This window comes from Lissotriton helveticus, chromosome 6, assembly GCF_964261635.1.
Source record: "Lissotriton helveticus chromosome 6, aLisHel1.1, whole genome shotgun sequence".
Lineage (NCBI taxonomy): Eukaryota > Metazoa > Chordata > Amphibia > Caudata > Salamandridae > Lissotriton > Lissotriton helveticus.
In genome coordinates, this window is record NC_136067.1 from 640,272,195 (window position 1) to 640,292,403 (window position 20,209).

The following is a 20,209-nucleotide window of genomic DNA, read 5'->3' on the forward strand; positions in this document are numbered from 1 at the left end:
GATTCTCAGCATGAACTAGTGAAAGCTCTTATCCCTGGCTATCAGATAGCCCGATTAGATCGCCCGCAGGGCAAAGGCGGAGGGCTTGCGATTATCTATAAGGATAGTTATATGTGTCGCTCCCTGATGGAGTCCATTGCCGACTGTGAAAGTCTCCCCTTTGTAATTGAATTTTCACCTAATAACAGCTTTTCTGGCATTCTTTTTTACCGCCCCCCTGGCTCTATAAAACAATTTCAAACAGATCTTCCATCAGTTGTGGCAGAATTGGTTACATCTCCCTCAAATTTCACTCTACTTGGAGATTTCAATATCCACTTTGATAATACTTCAGATACCATAGCCACAGAAATGATAGCCAGTTTAGCCGCTATTCAATTAGAGCAGCTTGTCTTGGGTTCAACACACATTAAAGGTCATCTATTAGACCCTGTATTCAGCAATAGTGAACATTCAAAAATGGGCAGTATCAGCCATCTTCCTTGGACTGATCACTTTTTAATCTTTCTAATTTGGACTGCTTCTAAAATTCCATCTTGTATTCCCCTTCTACGAACAACTCGTAATTGGTCGAAGCTCAGTATCGATAAATGGACCAACACTCTTATTGCTACCAGTCCTCTACTTTCAAGTGACCCTTACATTAACAATAGGCTGTTTGACAATTGGATCACAAGCTCCCTCGACTCTGTACTTCCTCTTCGCACTTCGGGTGCGAAAAGGAAGCAAAAAACTGCGCCTTGGTATTTAGAAGAGCTCAGGAAGAAAAAACGATTATGTAAAAGAGTAGAAAGAAAGTGGCGTATGTCCTACGACCCTATGGACAAAGCAATCTATAGGGAAGCTATTAGGACTTACAAAAATAAAATAAGAATCACACAGTCTGCCTACTATACTGAAAAGATCAGATTGGCTAAGTCCAAGCCTAAAGAGATCTATCAGATAGTGAAGACGCTGACTAGGCTGCCATCTCCATCGACAGGTAATGATAATTCATCCTCTCGATGTGATGAACTGGCCAAGTCATTCTTTTTTAAAGTAAATACAATCTATACTTCCTTTTCAGTTCCAGACTTAGAAAGGTCCTCCCAAAAGTTGGATCTTCCTATAGAGCTAGAGACCCCCCTTCGGAAAAATTACCTGACCCATTTTCCTTTGCTGCACCTTGACACTCTTGAGTCCTTAATAAACCAAATAAATTCTGGTTCTCCATGTGATCCTGCTCCCCCTGGCGCACTGATCCTAGCCAATAAAGTCATTCTCCTCATACTTATGGAGTTGTTGAATTCTTCCATAGTAAGCGGGATGGTGCCACAGGCATGGAAGCATGCCATGGTTCGAGCGCTGTTGAAAAAACCCACTCTTGATCAGACGATTTTCAACAACTATCGTCCAATATCTCTTCTTCCCTGGGTAACTAAGGTCCTAGAAAAACATATTAACATCACTGTAACTCAGTACCTCAAGCATAACCATCTGCTCGATGTTTCCCAGACAGGCTTTTGTCCTAAACATGGGACAGAGACTGCTCTGTTGGCTGTGACAGAGGAGACAAGGCGGATCTTGGATCAGGGAGGGTCAGTGGCAGTGATCCGCCTTGATCTGAGCGCCGCCTTTTATACGGTAAACCATAAGATTCTTTCACACCGTCTCCTCGACTTGGGGATATCGGGAGAAGCCCTGGCCTGGTTCAGGTCTTTTTTAAGTGATCGTACGTTCCAGGTCTTTGAAGGCACTTCGGTCTCCTCTAGCAAGCCACTGGGTTGTGGATGCCGCAGGGCTCTTCATTGAGCCCTACGCTTTTTAATGCATACATGAGCCCGCTGGCTGGGATTGTGCGTCCGCATGGCATTAACATCATTACCTATGCGGACGACACCCAGCTAGTGGTCTCCCTTGTGCAGGAAAGCAGCCCACCCCCACAGTCCAATTTAACAACTTGCCTGGAACAGGTCAAGAGTTGGATGACAAAGTCCTGCTTGAAGCTCAATGACGACAAAACAGAGCTCATGCTCCTAGGCACTTCAGCCCCTTCTACCTTGGAGCTGTTATGGCCTCTGAGTATGGGCACAGCTGTTAAAACTTAGATTGCGACGTAAACATTATCGGCGCCATCTTGTCCCCCTTTTTAGCTCAAATGTGCGCGCAAGAAGCAGCCATTTTGAACACCATGGCCTCTCGGCCCACTGCCGATAGCCCGCACGTTTCTCTCTCTCTCTCTCTGACCCCGCCAGCATCCCCCACGCGCTGACAGCCTAAGTTCTCACATGCTTGGGCCATAAACCACCCCTTCAGCGCGGCCCTGCCTCGGAGCCACAATCCGTACCCGACTAACACCTCCCTCCGTCCCTTTAATGATCACGCATCCTTTGATGAACCCCCTTCCTCTGTGCCCGATTGTCCCGCCCGATCCCAGGCCATCACCTAGCCCCGCGGATACAGTTTATTACCCCTTACAGTAGGAAGCTGTCCTTCTCCAAAGAATCTATGAATGATAAAGGCCCCCACCCCATGAGATCCGATCAGCCGCGCACATTCCGGGAGCCGGCGGATATCCAGCTGCGCGATAGTCATCACCTACTGAGAGCAGGGTGGGACTTTTACTGTAAATATGTGTGGGAACGGGTTTGGAGCGGAGATTCCGAGGATGCCTTTCCGTACATCAAAGTATTAACAAGAATGTGTTTATGTAATAAAGCAATAAACCTGTGTATAAGAGGCCAGGCCTCAAGGATGCGTTTAGAGCACCTCGAGAAGATACCCTGTTGTCTGATTTGACGTGTTCTGCTCCGTCGGAATAAACTCCTGTTTCCTGCCTTCTGTCTCCAGCGCCTGCCTCTTTGTTTGGTAATCTCGAATGGTATGAGAGGCGGTTAACGCCGGGCAAATACTGAAGGGTTCTTGGTCGAATTTGGCCCTACCTTTCGACAATTGGCGTCCCAAACGTGGGGCCCATCAGCGACGCGTGGATCCAGTGGGAGAGGTCCCAACGACAGAGTGAACGACTGCAACGATCGGGAAGAGCTCCTGCCCGATAGACCCTCGTCTGGCAGCCGATCATCCGAACTTCACCGGTTCCGAGCAGACCTCTCTCGAGTGATCTACGGTCCTGACTGGGAAACATCAGGAGTGCCACAGCAATTACGGAGAACGGAACTGGAAGCGGAAGACGAGAAACTGTCCATGCGGTCCGGGTAAGGTCGTGTAACACGACAAATTGCGAATTGATTGTTTGAAAATACTAGTATTACTCATTTGATTGTTTCTGAGAGATTCTCTATCTGCAAACAAGCACAGAGTCGCAATACTCTGTTTAGTCTTTGCAGATAGTGAAGGGTAGGTAACGCAGGCCTTTGCCCCCGTTGTAACCCATCGTGCCTACTTCCCTCTCCATTTGATTGATTGTTATCCAAGCATTTACTGTTTTGGAATCGGTTCTCTTTGGATCATTCTCTATTTACAAAAAAGCACAGAGTCGCAATACTCTGTTTAGTCCTTGTGAATAGTGAAGGATAGGTAACGCAGGCTTTTGCCCCCGTTGTAATCCGTTGTGCCTATTTTTATCCCTCATTTGATTGATTGTTTATCCGAACATTGATCGTTCGGAATTGGTTCTCTTTGGGTTATTCTCTATTGACAAATAAGCGCAGGGTCGCAATACTCTGTTTAGTCTTTGCGGATAGTGAAGGATAGGTAGTGCAGACTTTTGTCCCCTTTGTAACCCGTCATGCCTGTCTTCGCCCCGTTTGTTGGTAGTTGGTTCAGCCCGGACCGCTTATTAGAGGTGAACCATCCGGCTCCACTGGAGGGCACCCCTAATAAGGACATGTTTACTAAATATGGACTAGTCACCGTGGCTTATAGTAAGCTGTGGCATAAATACACGAGAAAGGATCGGGGAAGTCAGTGGCCACTGATAGGGTCCTTCGATAACGACAAAATAAACGCGCTGGAAACAGCCCTTTATACCATTAAGACAACACCCACTAGGCTCGATAGCTTCGGCATGTGGCGCAAAGAAACAGAACAGCGAAAGAAAAGAAATGAGGTCAGGCTAGAAAAGGAATTACGCAAGGCAGCTCACCTGGCCGCTAACAAATTAAAGGAAGAAATAAAAGAAAGGGAGGAAACCAAGCTAAAACAAGATTCCGAATCATCAGGCCAGTGTCCCGTCAGGACACCCTCTACACTTTACCCCGAGCTACCTTCGAAACAGCGAACGAACGACGATTTACTACTAGGTCCCCCGATCATCTACATGCCCCCTCTATACTCCCCTTCTCAACCCTTAGCACAGCACCCGCAACCCCCAACGACAGGCGAGAGTAGTGCCGGAACCTCGGTCCTCATGGCCTCTGCGCCGACCGAATCCCTTGCACTCAGCGCAGCACAAGCAGCAACTTCAGGTGATCCCGAAGCGGGGAGGAAAGACCCCGCGAGATCGAATAGATTAAGCAAGGACGAACGAGCTGGGATCGATAAGATCGTAAAGACACTGGTGGTGCGAAAGGAAAGTGAGGATTATATAACAGATATGTACCATACATATGCCAGTAGCCACAGGCGACACTTTGTCGTACGCCTTTGTTACCATACCCTTAATGCCTACGAAGACCGCTACCAAGGAAAAGGCCCTGAAAACCTAACGACCCTGTATAGGAAAATTGATGTCGGAGATGGGGACGAGTGTGATGTGACGAACCTCTTCACGCGTACGCTTGAAGTTTTTCGCCACCTCACGGAACTGAAACCGGAAACCAACACCACGACTCCTGCAGTGACTAAAGCCAGAGTAGAAAAAATTGACACTATGATGCCCATAAAGGAGGCCGCCCCCTATTGGGTTCCCCCACGAGGACTGGGAACACACGACGATATTAATCACCAAGATGCGAGAGGGAGGGTAGTTTACAACTGGGTTTACCAACCATGGGATCGGCAAGACATCCTGACTTTCCGAAAGTCCTTGCCTGATCTGCGATAGAACCCCACAGCCTTCTATACAGAATTAGCCACCGCTCTGGGTTCAACGATTATGACCCTAGCGGATATCGATTTGTTTTTCGGGTTATGTCTGCCAGCTGATGTGTGGAAGCAAATCCGGAAAGTCGACCACCTTGAGATGTTCGGACATACCTGGGTACAACTCGGTGATGTAGACAAACAGCGAGAACCGGGACAGAAACCTATGAAAGCCATTCTAGACCTACCAGATAAAATTGTGCAGAAATTAAAAACCTTAGTCCAAGAAAGGAAGGTGGACTGGTCAGTAGTAACGGCCTGTCGCCAGAAACCCCAGGAAGACGTATCGGAATACTTCTCCCGGTTTGAAACGGTGTTCTCCGATTACAGCGGCCAGGACATGACCACTGCAACCGGACATCACTTGTTTGTCCAGAACTATGTAAAAGGCCTGACACCAGAAGTCTCGTAGAAACTACAGACTAGCGAGAGTAGTTGGGCGGCCTCCAAGCCCGCAGCTATTCTTCAGATGGCTCAATACTATGAGCGACAAAAGAACGAGAACGATCAAGCGACTGAGAAAAAGAAAAAGGACTTGAAAGAGAGGGTAATGATTGCTCAGTTGCAAGGGGTGACTATAGGAAGGGAACAGTATAGAGGGAACTACCAGTCGAATGCTCCTAAAAATCCACCCCCTAGAGACCGCACACCCGCACCCGGCGCTCCGCGAACAGACCTCGATGAGAATCAGTGTGCGTTTTGCAAAGGATTTTGCCATTGGAAATCTCAATGTCCAGTTCTGCTAGAAGCACTCAGAAATAAAGACACGAGAGACGTAGCGGGCGGGCCGAGGAATAGAGGACAAGGACGAGGGCACCCAAACGACACCAACAATGACAGGCCTGGTAGACCGAACACATTTGACCGTCCCCGACAGAATCAGTGCCAACAGTCTGACTGCGACAATGCCCACGACTTTGCATAGGACTGCCAAGGGCAAGGAAGGGATCCAGTCGAGCTCTATGTTGACCAGCAAGGCCCTTATGTCACCGCTAAGGTCCTAGGTACGAAGTCTCCATTTCTGGTAGATACTGGTGCAACACGTAGTGCGTTGTCTAAACGATTGATTCCCAGGGCACCCTTGTCTGGCTCACATGTGACATCAATAGGTTTTGATGGAACGCCCTCCACTAACCCCTTGTCCACACCGATCTCTTTTAATTTGGACAATAACACCACTGACACGACGTTTTTGCTCTCCTCCAACACCCCCGACGCCATTATGGGACTTGACTTATTGAAACATTTTCGAGCTACTATTAGGTGTTCACAAGACGGAGTTCGAGTCATTCTGTACGACAACCCAACACTGCTCAGATCTTGCCGCACACAACACATGTTTTCTATCACTGACACTGACTTGTCCTTGCTCGACACCCTACCTCTGTACCTATGGGCAAAGACTGACTCGGACGTAGGACGCATGATGATAGACCCTGTACACATAACTGTTCGACAGGACGCAGTACTCCCCAAACTCCCGCAGTATCGGATATCGCCCGAAGGCGAGAAGGCGTTGGTAAAAATCATCCAGTCCCTGGTAGATGCAGGAGTGGTAGAAGAAGTAGTTAGCAATGTTTGTAACAGCCCTATCCTACCCATTGTGAAGAAGCAGGGTGAGGGAGATGAAAAAGCGTACCGCTTCATCATCGACCTACGAGAAGTCAACAAAGTGGTTGTACCCCAGTACCCTGTAGTCTCAGACATCACCACCATTCTGACCCTGATTCCTTCCACTGCCACCACCTTCACGGTAATCGACCTCAAGAACGCATTCTTCTCCATCCCCATTCACGCGGACAGCCGCTACCTTTTCGGCTTCACTTTAAAATCCCGCTCATACAGATTTTGCAGAGCACCCCAGGGCTACACTGAAAGTCCCAGCATCTACAGCCAGGCCCTCAAGAGACAGCTGGACGCAGTCCAATTGCCGGATGGAGTGGTGTTGATACAGTACGTCGATGATATCCTTTTGGCGGCCGACACCACTCCACTTGCAGTCACAGCCACCATCCAACTCCTGCACTTCCTCGCGGAAAATGGCCACAAGGTCTCCAAGAAGAAATTGCAATTCTGCCAACCTCAAGTCACTTACCTAGGCCACCTCTTGTCCAAAGACGGTAGAAAACTCACACCCGATCAAATACAGGCTATTCTAGAGACCCCTATCCCTAAAACCCCGAAGCAAGTCCGCTCTTTGGTGGGCCTCACCTCCTTCTGCCGACAATGGTTGCCAAATTTCAGCCTCATTGTGAAACCACTACTTTCCCTACTGGCTAAAGATGTCCCCATTCCGCTCCCTTGGACCCCTGAATATCAATCCTCCTTCAAGGAACTGCGAGACGCCCTTTGTTCAGCACCCGTCCTAGGAACCCCTGATTATACAAAGCCCTTCTCTCTCTACACTCACGAAAGGGAGGGATGTGCTTTGTCTGTCCTGACTCAGTCCATTGGCCCCAAACAACGACCATATGCCTATTTCTCTGCCACTCTTGACCCTGTAGCAAGAGCTTTGCCTGCCTGCCTTCGAGCAGTAGCCGCTGCTGCTGTCTCTATCCGACAGAGTGAGGGAATCGTACTCTCGAATTCCCTCACGGTACTAGTGCCTCATGCTGTTGACACCCTCCTAAACCAGACAAAGACACAACACCTGACCAGCGCGCGACTGACTGGGTACGAACTGACACTGCTCGCACCTCACATCACGCTGAAACGATGCACCACGCTGAACCCAGCCACCTTGCTGCCTCTGCCTGAAAACGATCCCGATGTGCCCCCAATACATGACTGTGTGACCCTCACGGACGAACAGACTAGGAGTAGAGTTGACCTCCAAGACACTGCCTTCCCAAACCCTGACGGGGAGCTATGGGTAGACGGCTCTTGCATTAAACTCCCCGACGGCACCACCTCAGCTGCCTATGCAGTTACCACAGCCCGAACTGTAGTTGAAACCGCCCGCATCACGCAACGATCCGCCCAGGCGGCAGAACTGATTGCCCTCACACGAGCATGTATCTTAGCACAGGGGACGACAGCAAACATTTACACGGACAGCCAGTATGCCTTCGGGGTGGTTCATCATTTTGGGCTCTTATGGAAGGAGAGGGGATTTCTGACATCTCATGGTACACCCATCCTGCACGGAGATCTAGTCTCCGCTCTGACTGAAGCGATTCTCCTCCCCAAATAACTTGCCGTAATCAAATGGCAAGCACACAAAAAGGTGACAGACATCATTGGACAGGGAAATGCACTGGCCGACATCACTGCCCGAACCACAGCTGAGAATAGGACGACGACTCGCATGTACGTGACTAGGTCACAAGCGGAAAAATGGACAGACGCTACGGAAACTATTAGGGACATCCAAATGGCCAGCTCACCGGAAGAATTGACTGAATGGGCACGGGTGGGATTAAAGGATGATGAAGGCTGCTGGCGGACAAAAGACACGAACAAATGGTTGCTGCCCAACTCGTTCCATGATACCCATACTGACGATGGCCCATTCCCCTGCACACATAGGATCTGCCCCTATGGCTGAACTTGTCTCCCGAGTTTGGCATAACGATAGAATTACAGACTCGGCCAAACGATTAGTCCAACAATGTCTAGTCTGCCTGCAACACAACCCTGGGAAAGGAACTGTCGTACCCCGGGGAGGGTTTGGGGTCCCCAACCATCCATTTGAAGTCCTACAGATGGACTATATCCAGTTAGAGAGATGTCAAGGACTGAAGTATGTACTTGTTGTTGTGTGCGCCTTTAGCAGATGGGTGGAAGCCTACCCAACGCGTGACAACACTGCTATTGCCACTGCAAAAGTACTACTGAAAGAGTTCTTCCCTCGATACGGCCTTTGCCGTAATTTATGGAGTGACAATGGCCCCCATTTTGTAGCCGAGGTTATCCAGCTCATCCTGAAAGGACTGGGGGTATGACAGAAATTCCACGCAGTTTTCCACCCCCAATCTGCTGGACTGGTCGAGCGGCACAATGCCACGTTGAAACTAAAACTGGCGAAAATAGTGGCTACCACAGGACTAAAATGGCCAGACGCTCTCCCCCTAGCATTGCTGTCAATTCGTTCCACCCCCACCAAACACCACTTGACCCCTTACGAGGTCGTTTTCGGCCGGCCCATGAGTATCTGGTCCGCACCCAAACCAACATCTATTCACGATGTCCCGGACGTCCTAATGTCTGACTACCTGTATAACTTAACTAAAACATTGTCTGTTATTCATCATCAGGTGCTGCAGGCCATCCCCGATGCTTCCAGGGGCCCCGGACATGCCATCCGGCCTGGAGATTTCATCCTGATTCGGAACTTCCAGCGGGAGAAGAGTCTGGAACCTCGCTGGACGGGCCCCTGGCAAGTCTTGATCACCACCCGAACAGCTCTTCGAGTGGAGGGGAAGCGAAATTGGCTGCATGCACATCATTGCAAGAAAATCTCTCCGACCCTGACGTCGACCGAAGACGTGACCACCCAAGAAGAGCTCCTGAACAAAGACCTACCATCCCTGAGCTGCTACCCTGAGACAGAGACACTCGAATTGGCGAAATTCCCTGATCCCACTGGGCCATCCAGAGAAGGGTATAACCTGCGACGAAAGGAGGGAGCTTCGGCTAAGTAGACCACTGACTAAGTTATCATTCTCAGAGCGGCGGCCTAACACAACAAAGGCTGCCAGGAGGAAAACCAAACGGAGTCTGTGGTTCTGCCCACTACCGAGCACCTTGAAGTTGATGGAAGCGCCCGATACGAAGATGATGGAAGCAACCGGACATCCGAAGACCCGCTACAGGAACCCGAAAACTGACAGTTTGCACAGCTCAAAGACTATTGCTCTTCTTATCACTCTTCTCTTTTGCCTCCTCCTCATGACTACCTTCTGGATCGTGGAAGAGAACGCGCCGGCTCATAAGACATTTCTAACGACTGCGCAGCCTACCACCATGAAAGAACACTACCTGGTCTCTCTTTCACCTCAAATCCAAGAAAGGCGTAAGGAGTTCTGGAACAACTCCTTCGTACAGTTGCTGCACCAACACAACCTTGCTGCAAATGCCACGAATTGCTGGATCTGTGGGTTGATACCACATGCCAACGGACATTCCATTCCCTTCATCCCTTCACCTTTCTCTGTTCATGGCTCCTACCTTGCCTGGCTGATCCTCTTGCAAGAGAGCTACAGAGACAACGCCACTTCCAGCGAAACTATGTCACACTTTTATCATGGAGTCTGGCTGAACAAAACTGGGAGAGTTGCTGCTCCTTTTTGCCCTCTATCCTCCAATGCCTCTGTTCACATGGACATCCCCGACAAAGAAAGGGTGAAGATGCAAATATTCAACAATCCAGCCAGACCCACCTTCTCCTACCTCCGGAAACGAACAGCTGCCACCCTGACTGTGGCCCTATCTGTCGTCAATGTCTCGGGCCTCGTATGCATCACAGGCCGTGGGACACAAATGGTGGGCCACAGCACTTGCCGCATCACCAGAACTTTGTACTCAACCGACCCGCCCTCTTTTGTCACCTCTCCAAACATGTACTTCGTCTGTGGTACAAAAGCCTACACCTGGCTCCCAAAGGGCTGGGGAGGTACCTGCTACATAGCCTTCATCCTTCCTCCAACCTATGTGGCTCCAGCAAACCATCACCGACAGAGACGAGCAAAGGACATCGAGCAGGCCGACTCCACTGGAGCACAATTCTTGGATGCAATGAAAGGACTCGTTCCACTTTGGGGTCCGATTGCGAACAGTCGTGCCATTCGACATTTATCCCAGGCAGTCGAGACAACGATGAACATTACAGCTGGTATCCTCACAAACAATACAGCCGAGCTTCAGGCGGTCCGTCTGGTGGCTCTTCAAAACCGTCTTGTTCTGGATGTGGTTCTGGCGGACCGTGGAGGAGCATGTCGTATCATCGGGTCCAGCTGTTGCACCTACATACCAGACAATTCACCCTCCGTATACAAGGCCATCGAACACCTCCACAGACTCTCCTCAGAAGTTCACCAGGAACAAGAAGGATGGTCGCTTGGGAATTGGTTCTGGAATACTGTAAAAGACTGGGGATGGAGGTTGCTCATGATTGCACTGATACCCATCGTTGTAATATGCGGACTCTGCCTGGGTATTCAATGCTTGCCACCTCTGTGTTCACTATTTGCTAACTGTGTGTGCCCTAAGACTCCGAACTTTGAAGCTGAACCCATGAAAGCTTTGTATGATGTAGAAATCCGTAATATGATGGGGATAGACATAAATTGACAAGCTGGCTAGATATGTTGAAAAGGGAGGACTGTTAAAACTTAGATTGCGACGTAAACATTATCGGCGCCATCTTGTCCCCCTTTTTAGCTCAAATGTGCGCGCAAGTAGCAGCCATTTTGAACACCATGGCCTCTCTGCCCACTGCCGATAGCCCGCACGTTTCTCTCTCTCTCTCTCTGACCCCGCCAGCATCCCCCGCGCGCTGACAGCCTACGTTCTCACATGCTTGGGCCATAAACCACCCCTTCAGCGCGGCCCTGCCTCGGAGCCACATTCCGTACCCGACTAACACCTCCCTCCGTCCCTTTAATGATCACGCATCCTTTGATGAACCCCCTTCCTCTGTGCCCGATTGTCCCGCCCGATCCCAGGCCATCACCTAGCCCCGCGGATACAGTTTATTACCCCTTACAGTAGGAAGCTGTCCTTCTCCAAAGAATCTATGAATGATAAAGGCCCCCACCCCATGAGATCCGATCAGCCGCGCACATTCCGGGAGCCGGCGGATATCCAGCTGCGTGATAGTCATCACCTACTGAGATCAGGGTGGGACTTTTACTGTAAATATGTGTAGGAACGGGTTTGGAGCGGAGATTCCGAGGATGCCTTTCCGTACATCAAAGTATTAACAAGAATGTGTTTTATGTAATAAAGCAATAAACCTGTGTATAAGAGGCCAGGCCTCAAGGATGCGTTTAGAGCACCTCGAGAAGATACCCTGTTGTCTGATTTGACGTGTTCTGCTCCGTCGGAATAAACTCCTGTTTCCTGCCTTCTGTCTCCAGCGCCTGCCTCTTTGTTTGGTAATCTCGAATGGTATGAGAGGCGGTTAACGCCGGGCAAATACTGAAGGGTTCTTGGTCGAATTCGGCCCTACCTTTCGACACAGCCCCCACCCCCAGAGACAATATCAAAAGCCTGGGGGTGTGGATGGACAAATCGCTGACCTCCGACATGCAGGCAACTAAAGTGTCAGCGACCTGTTTTGGCCTCTTGAGGATGATTAAAAGAATTCTTCCACTTCTTCCCTTCGAGGCCAGACAGATAGTAATACAGGGCTTAATTCAATCTCACCTTGATTTCAACAATGCTCTGTACCTGGGGGCACCGGAGTACACTTTACAAAAACTGCAGCGTACCCAAAACTGTGCAGCTCGCACTTTGCTGGGAATTCCCCGCAGAACCTCAATAAAATCTGGCTTAAGAGCGTTGCACTGGTTGCCTATTAGAGAGAGAGTCAAGTTCAAGGCTATGTGTATTGCTCATCAGGCTTACTGGAAATCTGGACCAGAAATTAACTACCCTCTGATACTACCCTACCAACCCACTAAAGCCCTTCGCTCTTCACATGCCTTCTTAGCCCAAGTTCCTAGGATTCGTAGAGCGAGGGCTGGAGGTCGATCCTTTGCTTATAAAGCCCCTAAATTATGGAACACTTTACCTCTCCATCTTAGAGCTGACCCCAGTCTGTTGAGCTTCCGCAAACAGCTCAAGACTTTTTTGTTCAATTAGTGGGACTTTTTTTTTCCATGCTCTTTTTTCTGAACGCACGGTGGTAGTTTTAGCGCCTGGACGCCTCAGGGCAGCTGTTAGCGCTTAATAAAACTGCTTTTCATTTCATTTCATTTAATAGGCCTGCTCAGGGGGTCCCACATGGATGTTTAGGCGCAAATATTTTATTATTTTTTTTAAATTAAAAAACGCGTGGTACTCGTATTGTACTCGTACGCGGTGGAAAAGGAAAAAAAAATTAGAAGTTCGTTTTATTCTTAATTAGCTCCCGGGGGGGGGGCAATTTTTTTCTATAATGGGGGGCTTGGAAGTGTCCAAGAGGAACAAAAGAATGGAAACAAAACTAATGTCAAGGACAGCGATGCTCCTGCTTCCTGCGTTTTATCAGGTCAATAGACTGTTTCCCATAACACAAAAGTTTATTGCAATAAATGCATAGAATTTTAACTTCACCAACATCAGGATTAATTTGTGGGTGTGGAGTGCTTGCTGAAAATGCTGCTGCAGCAGTTGATGTGTTTGGTGCAGTAGCAGGTGGGTTGTTCTTCAACCTCTGTGTTGCAGCTCGAGCAAAGTTGTTGGGGTGTAAGTTCTTCACGTGTCGCTCCATATTTGGCTTATCCACGGTATCATAACGTTACTTTTTAGCCTGTTTAAGTTTGAGGTTTACATGAAATAGTATGCTATAGGCAGATATGGATCTTTAGGCAGCGCTTATCTCCATGAAGGTTGGTTATTATCATTTACATATAGGTGCATGAGGGAGGGAAAAGAAGTCTATCTGAATGACGAGGATTGCACAATAGCACCAGATCACTCCTTAATTTGTAGACACATACTATTGCATGGCTCTTGTAAACAAGATGCGCCTAATTTGGCCTGAGTTTTGAAAGGCACTCCGGCACCTGCTATCATACCAACGTTCAGTTTACTGGAAACATGAGTTATTTGATTTGAAATAATGCAGATTGTTGTGCAATGTTAGCAGGCATTGGTTACATGATTATGGTAACTGAGCGTGTGGTTTGCTATAAAAAAAGTTGTGATTACTCCTCTGCATGGGCAGCTTGATGTTTCTATCTTGCTGTTGATTCCGACCTTGAAAGCAGAGTCAACCAAATGAGCCGTATAAGAGCGCTATTGTCTCAAAAAGAGGTCGCTCTTACATCTGGTAGAGAAACATTTGTCCTTCATGTGGCAAATACCCGCACTGAAGTGCATGCATTATTAAATACTGACCTGTCCTTGTATTTTGGGGAGTTAATTTAGACTATCTTTAATGCGTCCTTGACTACGGAGTTACTTTACTTTTTTAAAGTTATAAGCAGTGGTATTGTGACTTCTTTTCAAACTATATTTGGTGTCTTGTCGGCATTTTTCCATTCGATTTTTTCCAGCATCGTTGGTGGATTCCCCTTAATACTCGCATTAGTTGCCGGTGTGCTTCTATTATTTGTTTACTTAAATATGGATGCACATCCTGCAGCACACGACAATATTTCTCGGTTGTTGCTGGTGCGCAACCGAATGCTTACTTATTACAGAACGCTGCCTCTGGCTACATTGAGTGCAGTTTATGGATTATCGTTTTGATTTTCCTTTTTCACACACGTTCAACCTGTCTTCCATTGCCTGAGCTGCGATTTCGACTGGGCCCTGGATTTGTGTTTCTGCATTACAGTGTCTCCCAACGCGGAATATGACCAGCTGATGAGCCCCTTAGTGGTCCATGACTTGCTCTGTTCTGGCGGCGGGATTATGGCCTTAGCAGCGATACATGGAATAATGGGACGTTGGAATGTTTTTGCAGCGGGGCATGACTTCTTGGTACGCAGGTAAATTGAAGATGACCCGAGTTTTCCTCCGATGGTGATAGAGGCTCCGGTCGTTGAGGAACATGTATGTTCATTCCCACTAGTGAATTGGATGGCTGAAATGTTTTCAGATGAGAACAATGACTTCCTCTTGGAGGCTGTTGCTACATACTGTGCTTATACGCTGTTGGAGTTAGACTCTTTGATTTTCTTCCTATTCTTCATTATTTAGTTACTGCTTTCTATGAAACAGCGGATCATTTTGTTTGCAAATATGAACTTGACTGTGCTTTTCAGGCTTGGACTCTGCGTTAGTACTTAGTCCATGTTTATATCACGTGTTTCGATCAAGGAAGGGTGTCGTGGGGCTGCGGCTTGCACTCACACCGTGTTAAGTTAGCATGGGTTTATTAGAAGCTTAAACGCCATTTTTGCTTTCCTACTCTGCGTTGCACACGACACGCACTTGCGATATTGTTTAGAGAAGGCTGAGTATTTTGATTCAAATGGGAATAATTTGTTATGCTACATTTGTAGAGTGCCTCGCTAGTTTAGTGTGTATAGTGAGAGCATGGAACATCAAGGTTATCTTGGAGACTGTGTCTGTTATTTGGAATGATCCTCGCACATTCGAGCCATAGCACATATGCAGCTGTGGCTACCTCTTATACTGGCGCGTTTAATAATGCACTGTGCAGGCATGATTACACACAGTTGGAGAACATTCGTATCCTGACAGTTTGTGCAGAACTCAATGTGATCCACTACTGCTGAGTACCAGAGGTATGGGTTCACCCATGTAAACCTATGAGACCTTCTGTAGTTATAAAATAACCTGCTAGGTAGGGAGTGTGAAATCTAGGTATATTTTAAATCTCTTTCCCTTTAGCATTATAAGATGCTTTCTCCTTTTGTATTTTATGGAATAGTAACAATGCTGACAACCTTGTTTCTGATAATATGTTTGCTTGTATTATCTAAGGTACTGTGCATGAGATTACGGCGTTAGAAATAAACATTTCAAACTTGCACGTGTCTTTATTTACTGCTTGTTTTGGACTGGTCTAAGACTATAACGAAAGACTGCTCTTGTTATCCACCTTACTTGAGGTAATCTAAGTTGCATGTTCTGGGTTGACTAGTTATTGGTGTTTTTGCTATAGGACGAAGAACCAATGAATCACTGATTGCTGGTCTGTTAGGGGGTTTGGATACTAAGGTGGGTTTTGGCACACTGTAATTCACTGTAAAAACCATAGGTTTCACACACGTTAAAGTTAGGAATTAGCATTTAAAAAACCTTGCAAATTCACTGAAAAAAACATAGATTTCAGCCACGTTATAGTTAGGAATTAGCATTTAAAAAACCTTGCAAATTCACTGAAAAAACCATAGGTTTTACACACGTTATAGTTAGGAATTAGTATTTAAAAAATCTTAGAAATTCACTGAAAAAACCCTAGGTTTCACACATGTTATTGTTAGCTGGACATTTCACTCATACAAAACTTTTGAAATTCCCCCGTTATAGTTAATTCAGCTAACTATACTTCGCGCACCCGCAATGCACTGCTGATGACGTCACATATTACATCCCTCATTACATGGTCAGTGACATCACTCATGACATCACTGATGACATCCCAAATGATATCACTGATGACATCTCAAATGATATCACTGATGACATCACTGATGACATCATCCTTGTGACAGAGTGGCAGACCTGCTCTCAGCGTAATATAACCGTTGATACACACATTCAAAAATAGAAACTAACATTTTCAAAAAAATGGAGATACCAATACGACTTACAACAACCTATACAGTAATTACACCATCTACATACACATCCACTAATTCACCAACAGTTCTATATAGTCACTTATACATGTAATCACTCTTCATATGTACTCATACACCTATATATGCTGTCACACACCGACACTCATCCATAGAGTTACTCACACACATACTCACACATGCAAATAAACTATCAAACATCCATTTACTTGTATATACAGCTATACACTCACCACTACACTTACTTCTACAAAATCGTACACATACTTACTCTCTTAAACAATCACTTATAGAAACACATACTTATTTATACAGGAACTCTTACAATCTCCTGCTCTCACATATACTCACTTATACACATCAATACTCACATATACTAGTTTAAAACATATGTAGTTACTCATAAAGATATTATTGAGACAGTCATTCACTCACTAACACACCCATACACACACCCATCCACCCATACAGTCCTGCACACATGCTGCCTTCAAAATACATACAAACAGTGAGTCACCCATTCATGCATCTATGCGGTAAGTAATACCCCCCACCAAACCATACAGACATTCAGGCACTCATAGTGATACTCAAAAAAACAACTAATAACCTATATACACACTCATGTAGCTATTCACCAACCCATGCAGCCACATATACACAAAGTGAGAGACTGATACAGATATTTACATATTTAAACATTACTCACTAACCCATGTATTCATTAGGATACAATTAATCAGTCAGTTATACAATCAATTTTACGCAAAAAAATCATCTGTTTAGACACTTATATACCCAGTTATTCTTCCCTCGACCTTGAGATATACATATATAAACATATAAAATTTTCAGAAAAACACATATTCACTGGATGATGTCATCAGTGATGTCATCAGTGATATCATTTGAGATGTCATCAGTGATATCATTTGAGATGTCATCAGTGATGTCATGAGTGATGTCACTGACCATGTCATGAGTGATGTAATATGTGACGTCATCAGCAGTGCTTTGCGGGCGCGCGAGTTATAGTTAGCTGCACTAACTATAACGGGGAAATTTAAAAGTTTTTGTATGACTGAAATGTCAAGCTAACTATAACATGTGTGAAACCTATGGTTTTTTCAGTGAATTTCTAGGGTTTTTTAAATACTAATTCCTAACTATAACGTGTGTAAAACCTATGTTTTTTTCAGTGAATATATAATCCTTTACGGAGTGAAACGCGTCATGGAGGACACTGGTCCGGCACTTTCACGTTGAAATAAACAGATGAAACTGTTTACACGAATGTTCATGACTCTGGCTCTTCATTGAAGGATTTCAAGTTGGGGAAGTGGTCCTTGCCTGGTGTAGTCCGCCGTACCATTGGCGGTCAGGTTCTGCAGAGACATATATATATATATGTATATGAAAACAATGTTCCTGTTCCGCCAATGGAGGACGGAAACACACCAGGTGCAGACCTCCAACCAGCCTCGTTACTGCAGCGAATAAATCATCCAAAAGAAGATGCAAATCCTCAAATAGGTAGCAGAGTAAGTTTTTTATTTTAAATTAAAGAACAAATATCCATCCGACGACGCGTTTCACTCCTCTAGGGAGCTTGATCACATCATATATATATGTTGCAAACAATCCTTCCAGAACCTCCAGGTATGGCGAAAAAGAACGAAGCGAACTCCTCTCTGTGGAAAAAGATAATTACTTTTATTAGCTCTCAACTGCCTGCCATGACGCATTTCGGCTGAAACGCCTGCCTTGATCACATATGGTAGGCTTTGCGGAAAGACTCATTTTAAAATGCTAAGCCTGTTTCACATGATCAGTGAATATGGAAAACAGACTGAATGCTATTGTAGTCCAAATAGATTGATAGACATACCGCCCAATAGGGCACAGTAGTAAAATCCAATATAAAACAGATGATTCACTGTGACCAAGTGAAATTAATTGGCAAGACACATGTATTATTATACTGAATAAATAAATACACATTAAATATGATGTATAAATATTTTCCTGTATAAATATAATCATAAAACAAGTAAGTAGACCTTTTATAAAAGCATCAATGTAATATGTCCACTTTAATGTAACCAGCGTCCTGTAAATATTACTACATGTGGTAATAATGTAGCACATCTAATTAACACAGAGGACAATCTAAAAAATAGATAAAAGTCTGCAAAAAATTCCATGTAAAAACATCAACTGACCACCTCCTGAGTGTGCAAAAATACATATATGTAATGTAACATTCAATTAAATGTACAAATCAGTGCAACCATATTATGAAGTGCTATAAATGTGCAAATAAGCCCAAATCTAAAAAATTTATGAACGTCAGTAATCTATCTCAGAATATGTAGAAACTGCGAGCATCAATGGAGGTCTCATCATATGAAATAACCAGAATAAATTCCGAATATGTACAGAAATATAAGCAAGAAATAGTAAGTGAGTAAGTGCAAGGTAAATGTACAGACCAAAACTCAATATTGTCAACGGTTGGGGAAACATAAGTCACAGTAAAATTCACACTTCAGGTAAGTATGCACATCTTCAGTAATGTTCAGACCAAACAGGGCCTTAGAAAACAGGGCCTTAGTGTCAAGTTCTAATATTAGGCGGGTCTCCAATTGTCTTAACATCCTTTTTCTATTGCCACCCCGTTTTAATTTGGGCACGGCATCAATCACGAAATAAGTAAGACATTGGAGGTCATTTTTATGCATGTCTTTAAAATGACGAGCCACCGGGTAGGTTGCATCGTTATTAACAATGGCTCTCAAATGTTGGAGAATGCAGGCATGCACCTGGAGTTTTGTGCTGCCCACATAATTGAGGCCACAGGTGCAAGTAAGAACATAGACACCATACTCCGTCCGGCAGGTATAATGCCCTTTGATCTGTATTTCCTTAGAACGAAAAGGAGTCGTGTAGGACGTCCAATTAATGCCAAACTTACAGGCCCTACATGAAGTGCATTTGTAGAAGCCCTTCTTTGGTTGCAACCATGTGTTAGTGGATGTAGTCTCAGGGCTGCTTTTCACTAGTTGGCTTCTCAAAGAGACAGCACATATATAAGTAATTGAAGGCTTCTCAGGTAAACAGGGTGCTAGCAAGGCATCTGTTCTCAAGATAGGCCAATTATTATTGATGATGGCCTTCAACTGTTTGTATTGCCTGTTGTACGTGGTGATAAGACTCGGAGCATTCTCCTTATCTCCATTGTGTCCTATCTTAGATGACTTGATAACTGTACCTAATAGAGATTCTCTAGTCCTGATTGCCGCTTTACCACTGGCTTCCTTGAGTACTGACTCACTATAGCCTCTAGCTTTGAATCTGGCCAATGCATTTTGAGTACATTTAGTGAGTTCCTCATCGGTGCTTCAGATTCGTTTGAGTCTTAAAAGTTCCCCATATGGGATACTTCTAATGAGATGGCTGGGTTGGGAACTTGATGCATGTAAGGTGACATTTCCCGCCGTGGGTTTCCTAAAGAGTGTGGATTCCAATTTGCTTCCTGCCACATAGATGGTAGTGTCAAGGAATGCCACCTGTGTTGGAGTGATGTGTGATGTGAATCTGAGATTGCTATCATTGTTGTTAAGCTCATTAATGAAAGATATAGCGCTATCTGTATCACCCCTCCATATCAAAAACACATCATCAATGTACCTAAGCCAGTACAGTACATTATTATCATATATCCTGCCCATAGTGCCCCCGAGAACCTGCTCCTCCCACCAGCC